At 34.4% G+C, this 27,306-nt stretch overlaps 1 long non-coding RNA gene across 1 annotated transcript in view; it reads left to right on the top strand.

The window, feature by feature from the left end:
* LOC143686320 (uncharacterized) overlaps positions 1-26,606 on the top strand; it is a 49,298-nt gene extending 22,692 nt beyond the window's left edge. The window contains exons 3-5 of the long non-coding RNA XR_013177027.1: positions 22,568-22,644; positions 25,024-25,218; positions 26,337-26,606. This is a non-coding gene — a long non-coding RNA (uncharacterized LOC143686320). The remainder of the gene's footprint in view (positions 1-22,567; positions 22,645-25,023; positions 25,219-26,336) is intronic.
* The last annotated feature ends 700 nt before the right edge of the window (positions 26,607-27,306 follow it).

Genomic DNA, 27,306 nt, shown 5'->3' with positions numbered 1-27,306 from the left:
TTTAAATTTGTTAAGACTTGCTTTGTGACCCAGCATATGGTCTATCTTTGAGAATGATCCATGGGCACTTGAGAAAAAGTTGTATCCTGCTGCTGTGGGATGTAATGTCCTATAAATGTCTGTTAAGTCTAACTCATTTATAGTAATATTCAGGTTCGCTATTTCTTTATTGATCCTCTGTCTAGATGTTCTGTCCATTGATGAGAGTGGTGAATTGAAGTCTCCAACTATTATGGTATATGAGTCTATTTCCCTTTTCAGTGTTTGCAGTGTATTCCTCACGTATTTTGGGGCATTCTGGCTCGGTGCGTAAATATTTATGATTGTTATGTCTTCTTGTTTAATTGTTCCTTTTATTAGTATATAGTGTCCTTCTTTGTCTCTTTTAACTGTTTTACATTTGAAGTCTAATCTGTTGGATATTAGTATAGCCACTCCTGCTATTTTCTGGTTGTTATTTGCATGAAATATCTTTTCCCAACCTTTCACTTTCAACCTATGTTTATCTTTGGGTCTAAGATGTGTTTCCTGTAGACAGCATATAGAAGGATCCTGTTTTTTAATCCATTCTGCCAATCTATGTCTTTTGATTGGGGAATTCAGTCCATTAACATTTAGTGTTATTACTGTTTGAATAATATTTTCCTGTAACATTTTGCCTTTTGTATTATATACATCATATCTGATTTTCCTTCTTTCTACACTCTTCTCCATACCTCTCTCTTCTGTCTTTTTGTTTCTGACTCTAGTGCTCCCTTTAGTATTTCTTGCAGAGCTGGTCTCTTGGTCACAAATTCTCTCAGTGACTTTTTGTCTGAGAATGTTTTAATTTCTCCCTCATTTTTGAAGGATAATTTTGCTGGATATAGGAGTCTTGGTTGGCAGTTTTTCTCTTTTAGTATTTTAAATATATCATCCCACTGTCTTCTGGCTTCCATGGTTTCTGCTGTGAAAGCTACACATAGTCTTATTGGGTTTCCCTTGTATGTGATGGATTGTTTTTCTTTTGCTGCTTTCAAGATCCTCTCTTTCTCTTTGACCTCTGACATTCTAACTAGTAAGTGTCTTGGAGAATGCCTATTTGGGTCTAATCTCTTTGGGGTGCGCTGCACTTCTTGGATCTGTAATTTTAGGTCTTTCATAAGAGTTGGGAAATTTTCAGTGATAATTTCTTCCATTAGTTTTTCTCCTCCTTTTCCCTTCTCTTCTCCTTCTGGGACACCCACAACACGTATATTTGTGCAGTTCATATTGTCCTTGAGTTCCCTGATACCCTTTTCAAATTTTTTCATTCTTTTCCCGATAGTTTCTGTTTCTTTTTGGAATTCAGATGTTCCATCCTCCAAATCACTAATTCTATCTTCTGTCTCTTTAAATCTATCATTGTAGGTATCCATTGTTTTTTCCATCTTTTCTACTTTATCCTTCACTTCCATAAGTTCTGTGATTTGTTTTTTCAGTTTTTCTATTTCTTCTTTATGTTCAGCCCATGTCTTCTTCATGTCCTCCCTCAATTTATCGATTTCATTTTTGAAGAGGTTTTCCATTTCTGTTCGTATATTCAGCATTAGTTTTCTCAGCTCTTGTATCTCCTTTGAACTATTGGTTTGTTCCTTTGACTGGGCCATATTCTCAATCTTCTGAGCGTGGACCGTTATCTTCTGCTGCTGGCGTCTGGGCATTTAGTCAGATTTCCCTGGGTGTCGGACCCAACAAGGTTGTAAGATTTTTCTGTGAAATCTCTGGGTTCTGTTTTTCTTATCCTGCCCAGTAGGTGGCACTCATGGCACACGTTTGTCTCACGTGTTTGGAAGGGATCCCCCCAATCACTGATCTCCGTGGCCTGGGGATTTCCGATCCAATTCTCTCAGTTGGTTCGGGGGGCTGCGCGTGGTGGTGGCGTCAGCCGCCGCGGCTTGAGGGGACCCTGTGGCTCCTTTATTAATTCCCCTATTGGTGTTTCGTTGGACCCAGTCCCTGCCACTGTTGGAAATTCCCTCCTCTTCCTGGAGGGGTGTCAGTCGCCGGCCGCAGTGCGCCCGGGGAATTCGCCACCGGACCAGGAAGCCACCCGCGGGGGGAGGGCCACCGCGGCTTGAGTAGCCCTCTGATCCGAGACTCGTAGCCAGACCAGGAAGCCGCCCACAAAAGAGGGGCGCCGGCCGCCGCGTCTTGGGAAACTTGCCTCTCTCAGACTCTCAGCCGGCCCGGGAAGGAGGGAGGGAGGAGCTCCAGCTGCCACAGCTGCCGCTGCTCGGGAAATTGCGCACCGCTTGGGGATCTCACCGCAGCCGAGTCTCGCAGTCAGCCTAGCCAGTCCAGACTGGGGTACGCTGTGTGTCCATTCCCTGCCGTGGCCCCAGGAGCTGTTCTGCACTGTTTCAGTTCACCTAGTAGTTGCTTTGGAGGAGGAACTTAATGTACCTTATTAAGCCGCCATCTTGGCCCCGCCTCTTGATCACAGTTTTTGGTTAATGACTTCAGATTATGGGGCGGGGGGGGGGCTGACCCTAAGGGAAATCATTGTTTCAACCTGCTCTGGACAAAGGTGGTGGCAGTCACTGTTTTAAACTGTCTAGTACAAGGATGGTGGCAGCAGAGAGCTAAGGATGCTGTGCTTCCTCAGGAGTTCAGGTTGAAGGTAGGCATTTGCTGGGCAGGTCCAGAAAGTTCAGCTTTGGGGACCCATGTCAGAAGTTCTTGGTGCCTTTTCTCATTCCATCGTCAGGTCACTGTAGAGCCAGTCTATTCTCTCTTGTGGGTGTCTGGCCCTATTTCAGCTGAGAAAAACTGACTTGGGGAAGTCTTTTCTGGTGTACCCCTCTCTTCAAGAATTAACCTTCAAGGCAAAGCAGCTTAAGACAATGAAAGGAGTCTAAGGAACTCTACAGGCAGAAAGTATCGGGCAAAGACTTGCTGGCTTTAAAGATCTGGGAGAGAGAGTTATCGCTCCTGGGAAACAGAGGGGACAACCAAACTCCTGTAAACAGGGAAACTCCAAAATAACTAATAAGCAAAATTCCAAGACAAGACTGAGATACAGGAAAACAGGGAAAGTCTTGTACATTGCATTCACTTTGGGTAGACCTTCCCCATAGGAAGGATGAAGCCTAACATCACCAGCTGGTTACAAAATCAAGAAATGGACAACTTAGGGAATAAATCCTAGAGTTAACATTTAAAATATTAAAATGTGCAGTGTGCAACAAAAGATTACAAGATAAACAAAGAAATAAGAAACAATACCCCATCCATAGGAAGCGTACAAAAATCCAGAAATTACCAACAAGTGAGACAAGAATGTGAACATACCAAACAAAGCCTTTAAAAAAGATTCTAAAAATATGCAAGAAGGTTAAGGAAGGAACTAAAGGGCATCAGGAAAAAAATGAATGAGCAATATGAGAATCTTAGTTAAGAGATAGAAATTTTAAATTAGAATGAAACAGAACTACTGGAGGTAAAGACCAAAATAACAGAAATGAAAAATATTCAGGTGGGTTTCAAGAACAGACGAGCAGAAGAAATAATCAGTGAACTTGAAAACAAGTCACTTGAAATGAATCAGGCTGAGGATCAAAAAGAAAGACAAATTATTAAAAACTGAAAATAGCCAAAGACCCTCTGGGACACCAACATAGGCATTATAGTAGCCCCAAAAGGAGAAGAAAGAGAGAAAGGGGCAGAAGGGAATATTCAAAGAAATAATGAAAGATAACTTCCCAAATTTAGCAAAGACATGAATATGCACATCCAAGAAACCCAAAGAACACTAAATGGGATAGACATGGAGAAAAACACACCCTATCAGATATTGATCACATTATTGAATACAAAGAATAAGGAAAGAGTTCTGAATGCTTCAAGAGAAAAACAACAAGTTATGCACAAGAGAGCTCCAATTATATTGAGTGCTGTTTTCTTAATCAGAAACCATGAAGGCATGAAGGCAGGAAGTTGAAATACTCACAATGCTGAAAGAAAACAGCAACCAACAAAGAATTTTATATCTGGTAAGATTTTCTTTAAGAAATGAGGGAGCTATTAAGACATTCTCATGTAAACAAAAGTTGAGGGAGTTCATTACCACTAGCCCTGCCCTACAAGGAATGCTAATGGAGTTTGTTAGACTGAAAGGAAAAGACTAGACAGTGATTCAAAGTGACATAAAAAAATATAGACTTGTGTTAAAGGCAACCATTTGGGTAATTATAAATGCCAGTATTATTGCAGTATATTGTTTGCTATTTAACTTGACGCCTCTTACAGGAGATAAAATGCAAATGCATAAAAACTAATGATAAATCTATAGGTTTGGATCTACAATGTACAAAGATATAGTGGTACCAAGTACAAAAAAAGTGGGGGATAGAGGGGTATAGGAACAGTACGTGTGTATGCTAGTGAAGTTAACTTGGTATCAAACCAAATATGATTGTTATATATTAACCCCTTGGCAACCACAAAGAAAATAGAGGAAAAATATATTCAGATAGAAAGGAGAAGGAACTCAATATTGGACAACATAAAAAATCAAATAAATATCAAAGTATTTATTATTGGAAAAATTGGGGCAAAAAGGCATAAGTAACATAAGATACATAAACAACAATATGGAGGAAGAAAATTCTGCATTGTCAGTAGTGATTTTAAAGGTAAATGAGTTAAATTCTCTAGTCAGAAGGCAGAATGGACAAAAAAAAAAGCATGACCCAAATATATGCTGTGTACAAGAGTCCCAACTTAAATTCAAAGATTGAAAGTGAATGCATGTAAAAAAATATATACCACACATATAGTAATCCAAAAAGAGCTGGGGTAGTTAAACTAATATCAGGTAAAATAGACTTTAAGTCAAAAACAATTATGAGGGCCACAGTGGTCATTATATACTGATCAAGTGGCCAATTCAACAATTAGATGTAAAAATTATAAATAACAGAAGAACCCCTAAATATATGAAACAATTACAGATTTGAAGAGAAAAAATGACAGTTCTACATGAATAATAGGAGACTATAATACACTTTCACTAATAAATAAAGCATCTAGTTCAGAAGATCAATAAAGAAATTCAAGACAGGAACAATAATCTAAACCCACAGGAGCTTACAGGTCTATATAGAACACTTCAACCAGCCAAAACAGAATACACACATGCATAGATCAGTCTCCAGGACAGATTATATGTTAGGTCACAAAAAGTCTCAATAATTAAAAAAAATTTTATTATTTAAGAATATATTTTAAAAATATAATAATAATAATGTATATATACACACACATTGTATGCTTACAATATTTATATTATATATATATATAATGTATATTGGTCACAACAGAATAAAAATAGAAAATAAAAACAAGAAGAAATGTAAAATTCAAAAATACGTGGAAATTAAACACCATACTCTTAACCAATGGATTAAAGAGGGAATCACAAGAAAAATTAAGAAATATTTTGGGCAAATGAAAATACAACGTACCAAAACTTATGGGATCCAGCAAAGGCTGGAATACCATAATACCACAAGAGGGAATTTTATAGCTCTAAATGCTTATATTAAAGTAGAAGAAAGATTCCAGATCAGACACCTAACCTAAAAACTGGAAAAACTAGGAAAAGAAGAGCAAATTAAACCCAAAGCAAGCAAAAGGAATGAAATACAAAGATTAGAACAGAAATAAATGAAATAGAAAACAAAAAAATTATATAGAATCAACAAAATAAAAATTTGGCCCTTTGAAAAGATCAATAAAATTGACAAACCTTTACCTAGACACACAAAGAAAAAGAGCAGACAATGAAAATGAGCAATGAAAAGGGTAGATATTAATGCCAACTTTGCTGAAATAAAAAGGACTATGAGAAATACTATGAATAACTAATTGCCAATAAATTAGATAACTTAGATGAAATGGAAAAATTATTAGAAACACAAATTACATACTTCTTGGCTCAAGAAAAATAAAAGATCTCAACAAACCAATTACTAGTAAAAAGATGGAATTAGTCATCAAAAACCTTCCATCAACGAAAAGCCTAAGACTAGATGGTTTCACAGGAATTTTACCAAACATTTCAGGCAGACTTAACTCCAATTCAACTCAAGAGAGTGATTCAAACTCTTCTGAAAAACAGAAGAGGAGGGAACAATATCTAATTCAATTTACAAGGCCAACATCACCTTCATACCAAAGCAAGATACACATACCACAAGTAAAGAAAACTGCAGGCCAATATCTCCTATATATAGATGCTAAAATTCTCCACAAAATACAAGTAAACCCAAATTCTACAGCATATTAAACTAATTATACACTATGATCAAGTGGGTTTTATCCCTAGAACTTAAGGTAGGTTCAACATTCAGGAAATCAAATAATATAATAGACCATATTAACACAATGAAAGAAAGCACATACTCATCTCAATTGATGCAGAAAAGACATTTGACAAACTACAGCACTCCTTCATGTTAAAAACACTTAGAACACTAGGAATAGAAGGAAACTTCCTCAACATGATAAAGGACACATATGAAAAGCCTACTTAATGGTGAATGACTGAAATCCTTCTCTCAAAGATCAGGAACAAGACAAGGATACCCACTGTCACCAGTGTTAATCAACATTGTACTGGAATTTCTTGCCAGAGCAATTTGGTAAGAAAAAGAAATAAGAGGCATCCAAGTTGGAAAGGAATAAGTAAAATCTTTCCTATTTTTAGGTGATATGACCTTATATACAGAAAACCTTGGAAAATCCACAACATAGCTCCTAGAGCTAATAAATGAATTCAGCAAACATTACCCCCAAATTAGTTATGTTTCTACATAAGCAATGAATAATCAGAAGAAATCAAGAAAAAATATTCCATTCTTAATAGCAACAAAAAAAAAGTCAAATGTCTAAGTGTATAAAGTACTCACACAGAAAACTACAGAAGGTTGCTAAAAATAATTAAAGAAGATCTAAATAAATGGAAAGACATTCTCTATTTGGTGATTGGAAGGCTAAACATCATTAAGATGTCAATACTCTCCAAAGCAATTTATAGATTCAGTGCAATCCCAATCAAAATTCAAGCAACCTTCTTCGCAGAAATGGAAAAACAAATCATCAGATATTTATGGAAGGGCAAGGGACCCCAAATTGTTAAAGCCATCTTGAAAAAGAAGAATGAAGTTGGAAGACACATAATTCCCAATCTTAATATGTATTTCAAAATTACCGTAATCAAAACAGCATGGTACTGGCATAAGAACAGACATATTGACCAATGAACCAAAGTGAGAGCTCAGAAATCAATCCTCATATTCATGGCCAATTGATTTTTGACAAGGTGGCAAAGACCACTCAATTGGGATAGAATAGTCTCTTCAAAAAGTATTGGTGGAAAAACTGGATGTACATTTGCGAACAAAAAAGGAGGTACCTTGTCTTACACCCTATACAAAAATGAACTCAAAATGGATCAAAGCCTAAATATTAAAGTCAGAACTATCAAAGTCTTAGAAGAAAATGTAGGAAAACATATTCAGGACCTTGTGTTAGGCAATGACTTCTTAGACTTTATACCCAAAGCACAAGCAACAACTACAAAAAAAAAAAAAAAAAGAGAGAGAGAGAAATGGGACCTCATCAAAATTTAAAACTTTTTTCCTCAAAGGGTTTTATTATGAAAGTAAAATGACAACCTACAAAATGGAAGAAATATTTGGAAAACACATATCTATTAAAGTTTCATGGCAAGCAAAAAAAAATTAAAAAAATAAAGTTGCATGGTCTAAGGGATAGATGCATGTGCACTATGTGACTGTGTCACTGAGTGACTAAGACAGGCTTCCCAGACCATGGCTGTTGAAGGGCTGAGGTGGCACAGCAATGATAGGGATGTGTCAGGGCTGGGGAATATTACAGCTCAGTTACAGAGGAGAGATGTTGTTAAAGCCACAAACATCCACATGCGACTAAATGAAGACTATTTAAGAGTGACAAACACATCCTAGAGTAAGTTCTTCTCTATACATAAATAAACAACACTAAAATTTGAGCCTTGTCAAAATCTGCAGTGATCAAAGTTTAGAGGTTGAATATTGCTAAACATGAAGGGCTTTCAAAACACTTTGGATTTGAAATAGATACACCTTAACAAAGGGTAAGTTCAAGACTAATCCAAAATCAAAGTGATCAAATGTTAATACAACTGCCTCTTAGAACATAGGTTAAGTAACTTCAGAGGAAGAGAACAGAATCTAGAGTCTCAACAACATCACGATATTTGGCATACAACAAAAATATGATAAATCTGCAAAGAAAGAAAAAACAATGAGCCATAGTCAAGAAAAAACAGTCTAAGAACTACCTCGAGATGGCCCAGATGTTGAGAGATTTAAGCACAGTTATCAAAAATAGATTCATATCATAAAAAGGAAAATAGTCTTAAGGCATTGTTCTAGTTTGCTAGCTGCCTGAATGCAACACACCAGAGATGGATTGGCTTTTAATAAAAGGGGATTTCTTTTGTTAGTTCTTCAGAGGAAAAGCAGCCAACTTTCCACTGAGGTTCTTTCTTATGTGGGAAGGCACAGGATGGTCTCTGCTGGCCTTCTCTCCAGGCCTTTGGGTTCCAACAACTTTTCTTGGGGTGACTTCTTTCTGAATCTCCAAAGGCCTGGGCTGAGCTGCGAGTGCTGAGATGAGGAATGCTGAGCTGCTTGGGCTGTGCTACGTTGAACTCTCTCATTTAAGCACCAGCCAATTAAAATCAAACGTCATTCACTGCAGCAGGCATGCCTCCTTGCTGACTGCAGATGTAATTAGCAACAGATGAGGGTCACATACCATTGACTCATGTCCACAGCAACAAAACTAGGTGCCTTCACCTGGCCAAGTTGACAACTGAATCTAACTACCATAGGCATGAACACAGAGGGACTTTCAGCAAAGAAACAATAACTAAATAAAATAACCAAATGGAAATTTTTGAACTAAGTGTAACTAAAATGATAAATTGACTGGGTGGGCTTAATAGCAAATTAAGATGGCAGAAGAAAAGTTTAGTACACTTAAAAACAGATAATAGTATTATACAATCTGAAAAAAGAGGTTACAGTATTAAATAGAAGTGAACAGAAACTTAGAGATTGTTGTGTAAATATTATAATAACACATATGCAATTGGAGCTCAGAAGAAGAGAGTGAAAATTGTTCAGAAGAGATCTAACGGTGGAAATTTCTTAAATTTTATGTTTAAAAACCCAACTCAGATCCAAGAAATACAGAATAAATATAAGTAAATCATGTTTAAAATCCTCATAGTCAAATGTGGAGTGAATTGCTGGATGCACAGCATGGGAACACAGGTGCAGGCACCACAGAAACTTTCAGCAAGTAATTACTTTATTACTGCAGTTTTAGTGTACAAGTAAAAGAGTTCAAAAGGGTAGGAGAAGAGTTCCCATCATGGCCGGTCTTCGAATGAGAGCAGCTGCTCAGGTCAGGGTCCAGGATGGAAGCTCTGCCTGCCCCATTTCGCATCAGAAATGAGAGAAAAGTGTTTGCTTCCAGAGGGCGAGGCAGCTGCCACTGAGAGTTCCCATCCTATAAACAGCTAGGGTTGCTTGTTCCCAGGTTTAAGGTATGTGCAGGCACTCCTTTAGGCCTATCACCTCTCTTAGGCTGTAGAGTGGAAACATATTGAAATATCTGCACACGATAGAAAATGAGCTATGGAAGACAAGGGCTGGGAGAGAGCTACTAAGTGTGTCCAGCATCAAATCATTGAGCTAAAGAGAACATCTTAAAATCAGCCAGAGATAAAAGACCATTACATACGGTGGGAAAACACTATAATTGATGGCAATGTTCTCATCGGAACCAATGAAGTTTAGGTGCAGAGTTTACTTCTTGAAAGTACTGAATGGAAGTCAATCAAATTCTACTTTCTGTGAAAATATCTTTAAAAATGAATGTTTAATGAAGACATGGTTAGAGTACTTACAATTAGCAGCTCTATGGTATAAGAATGATAAGGAATAATCTTCACACTGAAAGAAAATGACACAAGATGGAAATTTAGGTCTAAGGAAAGGAGCAAAGGGCACCAGAAATGTTAAATAAATTGGTAAACCTCAGTGCTTATGCTTTCTTTCTTTTTACCCTCTCATATGCTTAAAAGACAACTAACAATTTAAAGCAAAAATAACAATTGGAAAATGGCCTTTATAATGCGTGTGGGAGCAAGTCTATTGACAACGATACCAAAAAACCTGGCGTAGGGGTGTGTGGATTAATACATTGTAAAGTACAAAGTGTCAAATGCGAACGGGGAAGTATAAAGTGAGTTGTGGTAAGTGGTAAGTGTGAAGTGTCAGATATGAAGGGTGATGTAGGAATATGTTGTGTCAGGTGTGAAGTGTGTGAATCATTAGGGGTTATTTATTATTAATTTTAAATAGATGCTGATAATTTAAAGATGCATATTGTTAGCCCTAGAGAAGTCACTAAGAAATAGAGGAGTATATATAAGAAGTCAGTAGAGGAAATAAAACGTAATACTGTAAATATTCAATTGACCCTAAAGAAGGATAGGAAGGAGCAACAGAGAAACAAAAACCAGAAAGGTCTATCAGAGACTAAATATCAAGATGATAGAATTAAACATGCTATCAATAATTATATTAAATATGAAGGGATAAGCCTCCAAACAAAAAGTAGAGAATGCCAGCCTAAGCAAAAAGTAAGACCAATCTGTGTGCCATTAACAAAAAATATTCTTTTTTTAAACGTTTTTTATTAATTAAAAAAAATTACAAACAAAACATTTAGAAATCATTCCATTCTACACATATAATCAGTAATTCTTAATATCATCACATAGTTTCATATTCATCATTTCTTAGTACATTTGCATCGATTTAGAAAAAGAAATAAAAAGACAACAGAAAAAGAAATAAAATGATAATAGAGGAAAAAAAACTATACGTACCATACCCCTTACCCCTCGCTTTCAATTACCACTATTTCAAACTGAATTTATTTTAACATTTGTTCCCCCTATTATTTATTTCTATTCCATATGTTCTACTCTTCTGTTGATATAGTAGCTAAAAGGAGCATCAGACATAAGGTTTTCACATTCACAGAGTCTCATTGTGGAAGCTATATCATTGTTCAATCATCATCAAGAAACATGGCTACTGGAACACAGCACTACATTTTCAGGCAATTCCCTCCAGCCTCTCCACTACATCTTGAACAACAAGGTGATATCTACTTAATGCGTAAGAATAACTTCCAGGATAACCTTTCGACTCTGTTTGGAATCTCTCAGCCATTGACACTTTGTCTCATTTTACTCTTCCCCCTTTTGGTTGAGAAGGTTCTCTCAGTCTCTTGATGTTAATTCTCAGCTCATTCTAGGGTTTTTCTCAGTCCTTTGATGCTGAGTCTCAGCTCATTCCAGGATCTTTGTCCCACGTTGCCAGGAAGGTCCACACCCCTAGGAGTCATGTCCCACGCAGAGAGGGGAAGGGTGGTGAGACTGCTCATCATATTGGCTGGAGAGAGAGGCCACATCTGAGCAACAAAATAGGCTCTCTTGGGGATGACTCTTAGGCCGAAATAACAAAAAATATTCTTTAAATATAAAGAAATAGGTTGAAAGCACAAGGATAAAAAAATGTGCAATTCAAACAGTAAGAAGGTGTATGGACATTTTAATATTCAAGTAAACTTAAGACTAAGAATACTACAAGACTTAAAGGGAAAATTTTATGATGAAAAAAGTGTCACTTATTTAGAAAAACTTAATAATCCTTATTATGTATGCACTTAATTACTTGTCTTCAAAGTTTAGGAAGCATAAAACAAACTAAACAAAGAACAAATGACCCCACAAAACCCAGGCAACCAACCAGACAACAACAAAAACCAAATAAACCTAATGGGTACTGTTTGGGATGGTGCAGACATAGATTAGAGATTTTATTAGACAACATTGCTCTATAGAGACTTGAGGGAGATGCCACACAGCCCTACAACCAGTCAGATTTCATCCCAGTATAAAGACAATAGGAGGACATCTGCAAAGTGAAATATTCAGAGACTATAGCACCCATGTGTTCTTGAAAAATCTACCTCCGTCAAATATTCTAGCCAATCAAGAGTAGGTGAGCTATAAGAACTCTGAAATAGAGCCTATAATGAGAAAGACTAATGGGAAGGGAAGGCAGGCATTGAAATCACTGAATGGTAGTGGAATCTACGTGAATGATAACTGTTATAAAACCCAATGCGAATGTGTTATAAAACGAAAGTTAACATATAAAATTATGACAACTATAAGCAACTAAAATAACCTCATTTCAAAATAACGAAACTTGGGAACTGAGTGGGTCTTGAGAAATTCTGCAGGAAATTTAAATAGGAAAATGTGCTCATATAAAACATTGCAAACAATATGAAAGCCAAAAAATATACTGTCTAATAATCTGATATTTATAACTCAAATTTATGTTGGGACAATAAATTAAAATGGGACAAAATCAATTAGATTAATAAGATTCTGGGTCAAAAAAAATAAAAGTGCATGTAACTAAAGACTTTGAATGCAAAAAAAATGGGCAAAAATATATGAGGCAAATATAACCAACATAAAAATTAGGAATATCTATATTGATAGCAGACAAGATTGACTTCAAGACCTAAATAAATGCTACTAAGGCATGTATCTCTCAAGATGCATAGTTTTAAATAATATAGCATAAAAATACAAAAGATAAAAACTTCAGTTAATATTATGAGAAATCTATATGAGACTTTTCGAAAACTTTCTTGGCACATCACAGATGAAATACACAAAAACAAGACAATTTGAATGACATAATTAGTAATGTTTAATGAATATGTATTGTAGTTTTCACCCTGAAAATAGATACTACATCATCTTTTCAAGAATCTATTTTGTATTTTTTAAATGGTCTGAGTACATTCCAAAAATTAAAATTAATAGTTCAAAAATCATAGAAAAAATGAAAACTATGAACAGATATCTATAGAAACAAACAAAAATTGCATTATCTTGGACTTTAAAATACTTACTTAAATAATAATTAAGTCCACTAGGAGATCAAACTCCAACTCAAAATTATTAAAATGTTTAGCATGTGCTCAAGCTGAAACTATAAGAAATATCAAAAATTTTTGTGTTTGATAAAAAAACAATGCAAAATTATCTAAATATTTGGTTTTAGATAGAAAGCAGGAAGACTTTATAGATAGAACACCATATTCACATTAGAGGCTATTTTTGATATTGCGAATGTAACATTTTAAAACTTTTTTGACTTTCATTGACTATTTAAATAGGATTCTTATTGATGGCAGCAAAATCTTTCATATGATTGACTGACTATAAAACACAATTTATGCTATCAGTATTTATGATATAAAACACATCATCCTGTGTCTTTCTGTGTAAATAGAACAATTCTTTGAATTTCAAATCATATATTCCGTGTTAAAATTGCCTAAGTAAACATTTGTCATTTTAAAATTCTATCTACATTTTACAAATTTTATAATGACTACATTGAAAATTCCTTTCAAATGTCAGCACAATTTCTGATGGGGAATATTATATTATTCGTTTGTAATTAGAGTTCTTGTAACCAGATGTACTGATCATTTCCTGTGGAAGTATCTATTGTATATGTAAAACAAAGCACAATCTGTTGGAAAATTTACCCAGTATGTTTGATTTTACTTGGTCATTTATCCAACTAAATATCTATTATAGTTTCACATATTATGGAACATTTAAAAATGGATTATCTAATGACGGCTATTTTTTCAGTAGAGGTAGAGCGTTTCTCGGTTAAACAATCATTATTTAAAATACTTCTACACCATAAAATGAAGTACTGCTGGAATTTGGGGGCCATAGTTTCGAAGAAGGCTTAATGACATTATTCCCTTCTCTTGTACTCTTTTGTTTTTGTCTTATCAGAAATTGCAGGGACTCCTATGTGTGAGGACAGTATATGTTTTCCGACATATAATTTAAGATACGGTCATTGAGTTAACACTCTTATGACAGTCCAGTTCATATGGATGAAAACATCACATTTCTGTGTCAGAGGAAATTTGATAACAATTAGTAATGTCATAAATAGAACAACCACATGAAAGTCAGTTTTCATGTGTGAGTAATTTTGACTTGCCCTGTTTAGAAGTATTAATCACTCCTATGCCTGTTTTAAGAGCTGGTGCACAGATTCGACATTTTGGTTCTCCTGATCAAATTTTCCTGCACATATTGTGAGCATAATTACATATTGTGAACTCTCAATCACAGAATTCAAGTTAAACTTGTTTTGCCGTATCTTTCAAGGATAAGAGTACATTCTGAAGGTTCTTAATGGGAGGTACTTAGAAACCGCCCCACAAGATTTTCTTATTCATATAAGACACAATTATTGGCATCTGTAGTTGCTATGGTTGCTTGTTAACTAGTAAAGATGTCAATCACCACATTTAATTTATAGATTTAATTAATTCATAATCTAAATGAAGACACTTTTTCCTTTTTGAAACTAGAGTTCTTGCTCATTAACTATCACGAAATACGTGAATTAAACGATTATATACATATAGATGTGGATTGTAGAAGAAAATAGCATTTTAGGTAAAATGGAAAAAAAAAATCCCTGTTGGTTAAATTTGGATAGTGACATAGATTGGAATGGTTGGTTATATGTCTCTTGGAACATGCCAACTTGGTGTGAATCCTGGGTCCTTTACTTATTAGCAGGGCATTGGGAAAAGTATTTAATTAAACCTCTATCATCTTAGCTGTAAGTTGGCATAAAAATCGCATCTACTTCTTAGAGTTGTTATGAGGATTAAGTGCATTAGACTTTTCAAAGCACTTGATGTAATACCTGGCACGCAGTAATTAATGTTAGTATTTATAATTCTCTTGAAAATAGGGTACGGTCCATGAGACCTGAAATATAGGGTTTTTCCTATGTCTAATTCTGGGATCCATTTTATCTTTAGGCTTGAGATACAATAAGGAGATAGGAGAGGTATAAATTGTGATGTGTGAAACATGTTAGGGGAACAATAGAGTAATTTATTTATAGATTATTTATAGAAAGTTATTAATATTGATGAACTGTAGATTCAAATATGTTACTCCTAAAAAGACAATGCAGGATTTTCAAATTATTGAAAGAAAAAACTAAACCCAGCAATCAGGAAAACATTCTAGCTTTGAGAATTATGTACTTTTGCCTGTATGTAATTATTTAAGTACTTGGCATCTATTTGTTTTTATTCTCTTAAACTCTTTCAGCATATAAGTATCTTGAAGGATAAATTCCAAATTATTAATAGTGGTAAGCTCTAAAGTGTGGGTGAAGCAGTGAAGGGTAATTTACAATTATATTTAATTTTATACTCTGTCATTTTATTATCTTTTTTTTTTTTTTCCCACATGGGCAGGCACTGGGAATTGAACCCGGGTCCTCTGGCATGGCAGGTGAGCATTCTTGCCTGCTGAGCCACTGTGGCCCACCCTTATCATCTTTTAAACAATGAGCTGAATTATTTTTATGTTTTTTTGTCTTGTCCTGCAATTTCATTCAAATTTGTCTAGATGTGGATTTCTTTTTATTTATTCTGACTGTGATTTTTTTGTGCTTTATGAGTCTGAGGCTTTATGTCTTTATGAATATCTCTGTCATTTGAATATTGCCTCTTTCATATTCTCCTTAGGGGACTTCAATTAGTTGTGTGTTGTCATTTCCATTCTATCCTCTATGTCTCATATACTCTTTTTCATATTTTTAATCTTTTTTTGTCTGTCTTGCAATGTTTTGTCCAATTTCATTATCAACTGCTTAACCTGCCCTTTGCTTTTAAAATCAAATTTTTTTTTTCATTACTGGAAAGTTCTGTTTGGTTGTTTTCATAATCTTTTTTCATTATTTTGAATAGTCTTGTGTAACTTAGTTGTGATTTTATTTTATTTTCATTTTTGTAAACATTTCACACATAACTTATTTTAAATACTGTAGTAGGAAACTCCGATCTCTTAGTGGCCTAATTTTGTTTTGCTTTGTTTTGCTGACTCTTGATCATGGTGAGTTTGCTTCCTTGTATGGTCTAATTATATTTTAAGTTCATATTTGGCTGATCTAAATTTGTGGGAATTCTGTGAGGTACGGATTGAGGGAAAGTTCTTTCTAAGAGAATTTGCCTCATTTAGGCCAAGGGAAGCTAACAATTCATTAAGTTAATTCGTTTGGTTTAAAGTTTCCAGTTCATGAAGATAGTGCCATTTAAATCCCAAACCAGTATGAAGAAATACTTGGCCTGGTAGATTTGGGCTGAGCCCTGTGGGAGGGAAGGGAAGGAACATGGGCCCATTTCTGCCCCCACCCTATCCAGAGTTCAGACCAAGATAGCTCTGTTTCCCTATTGTCTCCCTTACCGAGCAGAGGGATTGTTTTCTAGATCATTCAAACTAATTTATGATCCTCTAAGGATCCTGATTTATGAACTAAGTTATAGTTCTAACTCTCCCATGTGTGAGTTCTAAGACTTGCATTCTATTCTTCACGCAGCCCTGGGTTTTGCAAATACCTGGTAGCATAGAAGTAGCTTTGACATTCACTCACAATTTTCTCCCTTCTTTCAGTACTTTTCTAGGCCCAAGGATTTCCTGTTATTGCTTGTATCCACAGAAATCCATTAAAAATTATTTTCCTGTGTGTTGGTCAGAACTTTTAGGTATTTTGCAGTGTGAAGATTTTCAGTATTTCTAATCTGCCATTACGTAAATATCTCCCCCTTCTTGCCGCCCTGGAGATTGTCAGTCTCCCTGTTGCTAACACTAAATGCCCTGTTCCTTGCCAACGACCTTCTTCTTCTTTTTAAAATAACCTCCTTGTGTTGGTTTGGGACTCTGTGTACAGCAGAAAAACATGTTCTTAAAGTTAATTCATTCCTGTGGGTGTGAACCCATTGTGTGCAAGACCTTTTGATGAGCTCTACTTCAGTTAAAGACTTAAGTGTAGCCTTAATCGGCATGGGCCTTAGTCTCTGTATTGGAGTTATTTATAGGAGAATGAAATTCAAACAGAGAGAGTCTCAGAAACAAGAAGCTGAAACCAATGAAACTGGAAGAGAAAGAAGAGTTCGGCAGATGCCGTCATGTACTTTGCCTTGTGACAGAGGAGCCAAGGATCATTATTAGGCAGCTGGTCTTTGGAAAGAAAGCATTGCCTTGATTTGGACATTTTCCTGGCCTCAAAACCATAAGTGAATAAATTCCCATTGTTCAATCAACGCATCTCATGGTATTTGCTTTGAGTGGTCTAAGAGACTGAAACACTCCCCATCGTTTTTCTTTTTTTAAAAATGTCTTTCCTTACTCTGAATGAAGAGAAACCATACTTACCTGGAATCTAGTCTTCGCTTTTGGTTGATGCCATTTTCTTTATTGACGGGGGTTACAATTACATTTATTCTTACATATGTGGGTGCTTCATCCTTGAATCACTAAACCCTCATCTTATTCCAATGTTTTGAGACTGACTTTATTCTGCCCTTGGATTTCCTGGGGCTCCAGCACTCTGTTTTCCATCACACGGCCACTCACACCGCAGCCTGTCCCTTCCTGTATTGTCTGATACGATTCCAAGAAGAACACATAACAATTCATCTTTCTTTTCTCCAAAATGATTAAAAAAAAAACCACCTGTAAGAAATAGTAAATTTAATAAAAGAAAAGTTAATCCCCTCTGTAATCTCAAATGCTAGAGATAATCACTAGTAACAGTTTGGTCTCTCATACAAATATATTCATGAAAAGCACACAAATGACAAATGATATTCTACTTTAAATTTCATTTTGTAATCAGGCATTTTCATCCAAAATTATCATGGGCATATTTGTTGATTAATGCATAGAGAACTATCATATTATTTTTAGTCACTACAAAATAATTAGTTGTATGGAATATACATAGTTCATACATAACTTAGAAAAAATGCTTCTGCGAATCATTACAGTATAATATGGTATAATACAGTATGCTGTATGATTTACTTCCATGGGATAAAGTTCTATAAGTGAAATTTCTGAATAAAATGCCCTTTTTAAAATTTGATACATATTGGCAGGTTGAACTCAAAATGGGTTTATACTTTCAGGCACTGCGCATTACCAATTATATTAATCTTTGTGTGATTGCTAATATATGATATCTAATTGTTCTTTGATTTAGTTGGTAATTTTTAACAGCTTTTTTAATCTCTGCATTTAAAAGAAATGTCAGCCTTACCAAAGCTTGCTATATTATATAGTTTATCTCTATCTCTCTCTATATATTATGCCCATGTACATGTGAATAAGTTACGAAAATTATACAATGCTTTATTCTTCTTTTTGTTAAAAAATTAAGAATATAGAAGCATATTTTTAAAAACAGGTGAAAATTTTCTCCTGACTCCCACTTTTCCTCCTCTTCCCAATCTCCAGGGTTAAATATTATTAATATTTTGCTATGTAACCTCTGGACATTTTGTTATATGCAGACAAATATAAAAATATACTTTTTTTAATAAATAAAAATGAGATCCTTTAGTCTTCCAACATCAACATTTCATTTTGGGAAATGCAGATATAACTAGCTATTCTCAGTGGATGCATGACATTCAATAGTATGGATGTCAGATTATTTATTTTAATATTCCTCAAATGATGGACATGTTGATTGTCTCATATTTTTCACCTTACAGAATGCTACATTGGATAGCTCAATTCTTGTCGTCCTTATGTGTTTGCTTGTAATGGGGCATTCTTTCCTCACCACAACCCCGGGCTACAAAGAAACAAAGAAGTTGCATGACCGGTTGAAATATACCAAATTAGGAAGGGTGCAATGGGAACTTGAGTCCAGGTCCCTGACCTCAAACCCAATTTTCTTCTCACAAAAATCTTATGTTTTGTCACTTTTATGCAAAGCACAGTACCATTAAAATCTAACTACTGCTGATCTAACTTAACAGTAACAGATTGTTAAGTAGCAACTGAAGGAGAATCTCACTCTTAACATTTTTGTCCTGGCTTAACATGATTGGGATGCTTTCCTTGCTTTGGGTGTTTGGATGTTGTCTGATTTTCCCAAACTGGACATGGCTTTTGATAATTTTTGATTTTTAATTATTCTGCTTGCGTCTTGCTTGATCTCTCTGCACTTCAGTCATCCTTATTCTAGTTTTGAGGACTTCCCCACCCCACATCAAAGTAGCCATCTCCTCTGTTCTCAGTTTAGCTTTCTAAAGTCAGCTTTTCTTACTGGGGTAGGGGAATCATCATTCTTTCAAACATTATCATATCTTTTTTTATAAAATGCACCTTTTTTACATGATTATACATCAGAATTTCTTACATGCATAAACTGACTATTGACAAAATCAATAATAGCTAACAACAACAACAATAATGAATTTAACATTACTGGCCTAGCATCCGGTGAAATTCATCTCATGTATTTTCGTATGTAATTCATCCAAAGTCTTTATGATGTTGGCAAACTTTATGAATTCATTACTGTTGTGTCTGTTTTATAGGTAAGAGCCAAAGCTTAGAGAGGTTAAATAATTTGGCAAAGGTCATTCATTTATAAGAGAAGGAATGGAAATTTCAATAGCAGTCTGCCTGGCTCCACAGACCAGTTATGTTATAATTCCTCCTTAAAATGAACAATCAGACTCTTAAGAGTGATTTCTGTTATATAGCAAGGGCCAAAGTATAATGTAATAACTGAAATATTAATGAAACAGATATCGAAATAGATATCAACAAATAGATTGACTTTACTTTTCAGGATTTTTTCTATACTGCTCAGAGAGAGGATGTCCTGTATAGAAAACTATTGTGCCAGTTGCCTTAATATATTTTGTATGCTATTTTAATTTATGGTTTCTGGTTTAAAAAACAGAACCATTGCTAATTTATCACATTGACCTATTTAAGATATTTCTAATTTAAGATGAATACAATAAATAAACATTGGGGAACTATAGAGCTAGCGTAAAATATCTGGACCATATATAAAAATAGACCATAAAGACTGACTCAGAAAGCAGACTGAATATGGCAGGTAAAGCTAAGGCAGGGATATTCAAGACAGGAGGTTAAGATGAGCCTACTTCTCATAAAAACATTAATAATAAAATCCCACCTCTAGGTCAAATCATTCTAGTATGAATATGGTATGTGTGACATTCAGACTAGTAGAGAAATCTCTCAGCGTCTGATACTGCCTTGGATAAAAATATCATTATTGTATTAATAATATTTATCAGCCTGATATTCACTGTATTCACAGCTTATTTTATACAACAAATTATGAAATTGTCTCCAGAGTTTCAATCCATAAAGTAAAAATTTAGTGAAAAGGAGAGAAAACACCATTGTCACAGAGAGAGAAACAGGCAGAATATGGTAGGGTATGAGAAGGCATAATTGCATGCTTTGATATTTATGATGAAAGACCAGAGCTGAAAGAAAAATGACAAAAAATGCTATCTTAGCTCTTTATGAAACAAAGAGAACCCGAAGGTCGTGCAATAGTAATTTTCATCATTCCTTCCAAAGCTTTGACAAGCTTTGAAAATTCATATGTAATAGCCACTAGCTTTTCTAAGTGAAAATAATTTGAAATCATCTTGCGATACTTAGTCAATTAAAAGAAAATTTCACTTTATAATCATGTAAAAATAAAATTTTAGATTTCATAATCCTAACTCTATTTAAATGTGTATTTTTTTAGCACACATAATATTACACTCTGTGGTTATGTCTCCCTTTTTTAATATAAAGCATATTTATTTTAAATATTAGGATCACATATGAAATGTATTCTAAAAATCTCCTGAAAGTTAAATGTTTAAAAAATAATCTTTCTGGACATAGAACAGTTGAGAAATCTAAAATGATGTATTTTTTTTCTAATTCTACAATGAATAGTATGTAAATTATATAAATTCAAATTTTCTAGAAAAATTAAAGTGAAATATTTAAAACTGCTTATAAAACTTTTTCTTTTTTATCTTCGAACTCATTATAAGACTGCCAGAAGTTTTACCTTCTTAAAAAATTATTTGTGTGAATTCAAATATTCACTGACTAAAATACAGTGTTTGTTGTACCACCGCTGAGAAACATGCAGACTTTTTAAATGATTCCAAACTTGTTTTCCTCCTGTGTAGGCATACAGAAATGGGCAGGTTTCACAGAACAATTCACTGGGCTACCTTAGTTCCATTGTATGTCTAAAATAGTATCTTCAGAAAAAACAAAACCAAAAACTTTTCTTCCATGTTATCACATTCTCAGTAATGCTTGCTTTTTAAGGTTTATTTACTGTGTATGAATATCTATTTTCCGTCCTTTGTTCTCTGGAATTCACTAAAGAATTGTAGAAACTGAGAATAAACTGTTTTGTTATTGTTGTGTCATTATTGATTGATTTTATTTTTCCATTTTTTTATCTTTTTTGTCACTAACACTGCTAATTTAATTGTTTTACAAAGAGGCATATCAATTATTGGGAAAAGAAATGTATAATTCTCTCTTTCCCAATTGCCACTACATGAATGTGCCAAACATCTGAGCTTTCTATTACCTTGTTGGAAATATCTGTTCTCTTTAGTTCTTTCACATTTAGTGTTCTTATAGAATTTCCTGGTAAGGTTTTAGTGATTCTTTTTCCATCCTCTCATTTAAATGTGCTTTGGTTATATAGTACTGTACTGTTTCTTTTAGAATATTCTCTATTGAAAAGTCAGAAGAAAAAAAATAAAACAGAATTCTGAATCCACTGGATATCTTACCTCCATGAAAATAAAAAAAAAAAAAGACTATCTATAAAGTAAGGTAGAAAGAAAGGCATAAAGTCACAACTTTAGTAGTAATAAACAGATCAAAGGCAATAAATTTACAGACAATGTACGAAAATACATAAATGCCCTAATCCCAAAGAAATGCCATGTTCTACCATCCAAAGAATCAAGAAGTAAGATAAATTGCTCATTTCACTTCAATTCCAATGTAATTGGTAACTTTTTATGAAATACTGTCAAAATAACTCCTATATACCATGGGAGAATTCTGATTTTGGTTATTTTCTTAAGTTACAAAGTTGTCACTTCAAAATGTTTTCTTGGTATGAATACCTCTTAGGGCTACTGCACATAGAATTCCAAAATTTAATTTGAACTAAATATTTAGTCCTTTTAGCATACACAGTCTAACTACTGCCTTAGTGCAAACGGTTGCTCAATTAGTCCACAGATCAGAGTTACTGTGGTATTTTGTTTCCTTGCTTACCTTTTGATTTTGAGAAATAGGGTAAAAAAGTTCTTACTACTAAGTAGATTATTTTTCAGACAGCATAAAACACTTGATATCTTAGCTTTAGTAGATTTCCTGTTATATTTAAAGTGGTGTGTTAAATAAAATTATTCTCTCCATATTTAAAAGGTGAATCACATACATAGTTGAAAAAGATTGTACAAACCACAGGTTATATACCCCGGACTCACCTCTTACCCTGAGAGGTAAGTATAACATCCTGGATATTCATAGATAACAGAAGTCTCTTTATTTTGACTTGCCTATTTGAATTTGTGAAGATTTGCTAAAGGGAAATAGACAAGATCCTGTTAACACTATATCATTAATGGGCACAAAAAGTAGTATTTAAATTCTATTGTTTTAATTAAATGGAAAATGCAGTTATCTTGATCCAATAGACTATTAGAAGATCTTTTTTCTCTACAGATTTTTTGGAGTCATAAAATCCAGAGAAAGGTTGATGCTCATAGGAGTCAAATCAAGAAAAATTAGGTTATTTAATGTCAGGAATATTTATCTGTGAGAATTTCAGAAAGTATTTTAAGGAGTGGGGTAGAAAATAACCGCTTCTTGTAGATTTGAACATGTGTGTGCTTATGATTGTTCCTAGAAATTTGCTGTGGATAGGATTTTTGTTGAACTAACTGTTGTAAAACACATTTGTCAGAGGCCATAGTCTGTTTGAGACATTTAGCAGAGTAGAAACTACTTAATATTTAAGACTGTAGCCAGAAAAATCCCTGATTAAAGTTAAGTAATAGTATGAGAATGTGATCAATAAGTACCATAAGATAAAATTGTAAAGAGAGGAGTCAAGAGAACATGAAATAATTAGCTACTTACAGGGATATGTTTTTCCAAGAAAGTATATAAATTATTCAGGGGTGCGGTTGATTTTTCTGAGTTCTACCTATTAGAAAAAACTGCCTGCTGGGTTTATGCCCCCAGGTGTAGCAGAGTGCCATCTAGCGGCTATCACCATGAACTGAGGGCACATGACCCTCACAACATGAAAGTGAAAATCAGAACCAACGTTTTTTTTAAAAAAACAATTTTAGTCACATTATATAATCCATCCTAAGTGGACAGTCAATGACTGTTGGTATAATCACGTAATTATTCATTCACCACCACAATCAATATGAGAACATTCTCACTTCTTTCAGGAAAAATATAAATCCCATACCCCTTACACCTTCTATTACTGATGCTTGGCTTTGGTACAGTGCCTTTGTTATAGTTACTGAAAGAATATTACAGTGTTATTGTTAATTGTAGTTCTTAGTTCCCATTAATTGTATTTTATCCAATACACTACCCTATCATTAATACTTAGTAATAGTGATGTATGTTTATTTTAGTTCACCTAAGAAGTTTCTTATAGTTATACAATTAAACAGAGTCAGTGTCCACGGTGCATTTCGCTGTCATACAGTTCCAGGTTTTATCCTATATCTTTCCTTCAAGTGACATACATGGCCCTAGACTTCTTTCAGCCATACTCACACTCAGCATTGTTAATTACACTTACAGTATTGTGTTACCATCATAGGCATTATGCTGTCCATTTCCAAACATTTACAATCAACCTGATTAAATATTCTGTAGACCTTAAGCATCATCGGTCAATTCTCTACCATCTTTCTATCTCCTGATAATAACCTATACTTTCAAATTTAGCTCATATTAGTGAGACCATACAGTATTTGTCCTTCTGTTTCTGGCATATTTCATTCAACATAATGGCCTCAAGGTTCGTCCACGTTGTTGCATGCATCATGATTTCATTCCTTCTTATACCTGCATGGTATTCCATCTGTGTATATACCACAGTTTGTTTATCTGCTCATCAGTTGATGGAAACCTTGGGCTGTTTCCATCTATTGGCAATTGTGAATTATGTCGCTATAAACATCGATGTGCAGATGTCTATACGTGCCTCTGCTTGCGGTTCAACATTTGAACACGTTTTTTATTCTTTTGATAGAAATTCACATACCAACCCTAATAATGTTAAATAGGAACAACAGCTAAAAATCAATATAAAATATTATGCTACCTGACTGGTTCCATCAAAATGGAATTCAGATAGTCTTAGATTCCTCAATATCCTTATTTTTATATCACATATGTACAAATGTCAAATCCAGTGATTCTGTATTGCTATATGTACAATTTCTTATTTATCTCTAGCCAATTCATATTATTTACATAAGAATTTCATATATTTCATCTCCACTCCATTTAACAATCTTCTCTAAGTCCACTTATTTTAGGCAAAACATTCTAATAAATATGGAAGTATTTCCACTCTTGAGAAATCCAGCATAATTTTTCCCAATGTATGAGATACATTTGATACTTAGAACTTATTACTTTACAGGTGCATAGAAAGATCTGTTTTAAAAACATACTCCCACGGATTTCTATAAAAATTGGATTTTAAAACAGTTAATTTAACAACAGTTCCAGATTGACTTCCTGTTTTTCACAATAGTTTTTGCATTCTGGTATTATAAGGCTCATAAATGACTCCACTTACAAACTTAGAGAGCAGTGAATTTAATTTGTTGTTACCTTAGGACAAGAACTGAACTGAAATAAGGAGACTCACTTCTGGTAAAGTTACAGACTCACCTAGAAGCCAACTTCCAGCCCTCCCCTATTCGCCATCTCCTTTTCTATTGTGTGCAGATGTTTCAGTAAGTTTCCATTCCACATCCCTGAAGACCTTAGGTCTAAAGGAGCAGCCTGACCATACCTTAAATCCAAACCAGGTAATGAACAGTCCCAGATGCTTATTAGGGTAGAAACTGTCAGTGACAGGACTTTCTCCCCCTGGGTGTATAAATACTGTGCCCTCTGGCAGCACAGATTTGTTTCTCCTCTCACGGGTGAAGTGGGTCATGCAGAGTTGCCATTCACTGACCCTGATCTGAGCAGTTTGCCCTTCCTGGGAGACCGGCTATAATGGGATCTCTTCTTCTGCTCTTTTAGACCCTTTATGCCATGTAAATAATAAAGCAGTCATTTGGGGAAAGTTTCTGTTGTACCTGAGCCGGTGTCCCCACAACCCAACGTATAGCTACTTGGTTCACACTCATTCTAGTCTTACTTTGCTTCTGACTTTGTGACTACAGTCACACAATTTCTCCTTTTTCTACTTATTACAACTGTAAAATGAGGAAACTGGTTCTCAACAGAATCGTTCTGGAAGCACCAACCAGGACCATACCATATCTGAGAAAGCAATGACTATTACAGGAATAGTGACTGAGGGTTTTTCAAAATCAGCTTTATTGAGGAATACTTTCAAACAATAAATTAACCCATTTAAAATGTAAAATTTCAACGAATCTCCTAAGTGTATTGTTTCATGTAACCACTATGGCAATCAACATATAGAACGTTCTTATCACTCCCCAAAGTTCCCTCATGTCCCCTTAAAGTCAATCCTTCCCACAGCCACATTCATCATTGAATTTTGAATCCTGTAGTCTCTCGTCCTACTTCCCTTCCCTGACTATTCCAATTTGAGATTAAACTATATGCTGCTTTAGGTGATTTCCATCTCAAAAATGCTATAATTTAAGAACTTTATATGACAAATATCACCACATGGACCTTCAGTTTCTCTCTGCTCTGTGGTCATAGACCTCACTTATAATCCAGATCAGTTATCTTGGTTAGTCACCAAAGAAATAGCATGAAATCTAAAATTACTGAAAAATTATACATGACATCAGCCATATGAATGATGTCAGTAATATCATCTTTGTAGGTAAAGGAAAAAAGTTCTTTTCTTACAAATAAAATAAATAAAACCCTTCTATTTTTCATTTGTAGTAATGTTAAAGCATGATTTCTTTTTTTGTTTTATTTTTCTATTACAAAGGTATTACCCAGCACTAACATTCAAGTGGTGACTTGTGAATACTATTTCCCACTGACAGGAACTAGAGCTACTTGACTAATGGCTAATTCCATATATAAAGCAGGAAACGTAAGAGATGAGTTGGGATAACTTGTTGTGCCACAAAGAAAGGAAACTACCAAAACAAACAAACAAACAAACAAAAAACTAATGGTCTCATGTTGAAAGGACTTGAAAGTCAAGTTTAAGAAATTTTATTTGGCTAATGTGTGACAATTTTAGTTTCATTTTTTCGAATAATGAAGACAGTGACCTACAAGATGTCAAACACATAAACATCCATGAAAATGTAATACTGGAGTTCCACAAATTCATTGGTCATCATTGAATGTTACTAGAATACCAGCTAATTATTCTGAATATTGATACATAAAAAGAAAGTATCAGGCATGTATTTCGCTTTTTGTGTACAGACTGCATTTACAGTAACCAAGCAATTGATAAAAGAAAATCCTCTTCAAAAAAATTCTGACTACTAAATGCAGAAGTAATGATAAAATAGAAATTAAGCATTTTCTACCTCTGAAAAATTTAAAATGAAGAGTATTTACCTAGATAACAATTATCCAAAGATGGATAGCATTTATACGAACAACCAATCTCTACCTTTTAATGTCGACATCTATTAAATAATGTGGGTGTTATTCAAGCATTTACCAAATGTTGAAGAATTTGCACGCTGGAGTGGTCAAGCACAGAACATATTCCGGTGAATTTTGATGATGCACACATGATATGTATATCCATATGTGTGTGCATATGAGCATATATGTGTATATGTATGGCCTGTGGTTATTTTGAAGTTATTTGTCAAAGAAAAAAATTTTTAATTAATTTATAAAGTTCACATTAATATTTACTTTCCCTTCCTGCTCGTATTTATTCTCTTGAGTTTTCAATATATTTATGAGAAACATTTCTATCTCCACAC

Source organism: Tamandua tetradactyla, chromosome 6 (genome assembly GCF_023851605.1).
Source record: "Tamandua tetradactyla isolate mTamTet1 chromosome 6, mTamTet1.pri, whole genome shotgun sequence".
Lineage (NCBI taxonomy): Eukaryota > Metazoa > Chordata > Mammalia > Pilosa > Myrmecophagidae > Tamandua > Tamandua tetradactyla.
This window is presented reverse-complemented; position numbering and strand designations above follow the sequence as displayed.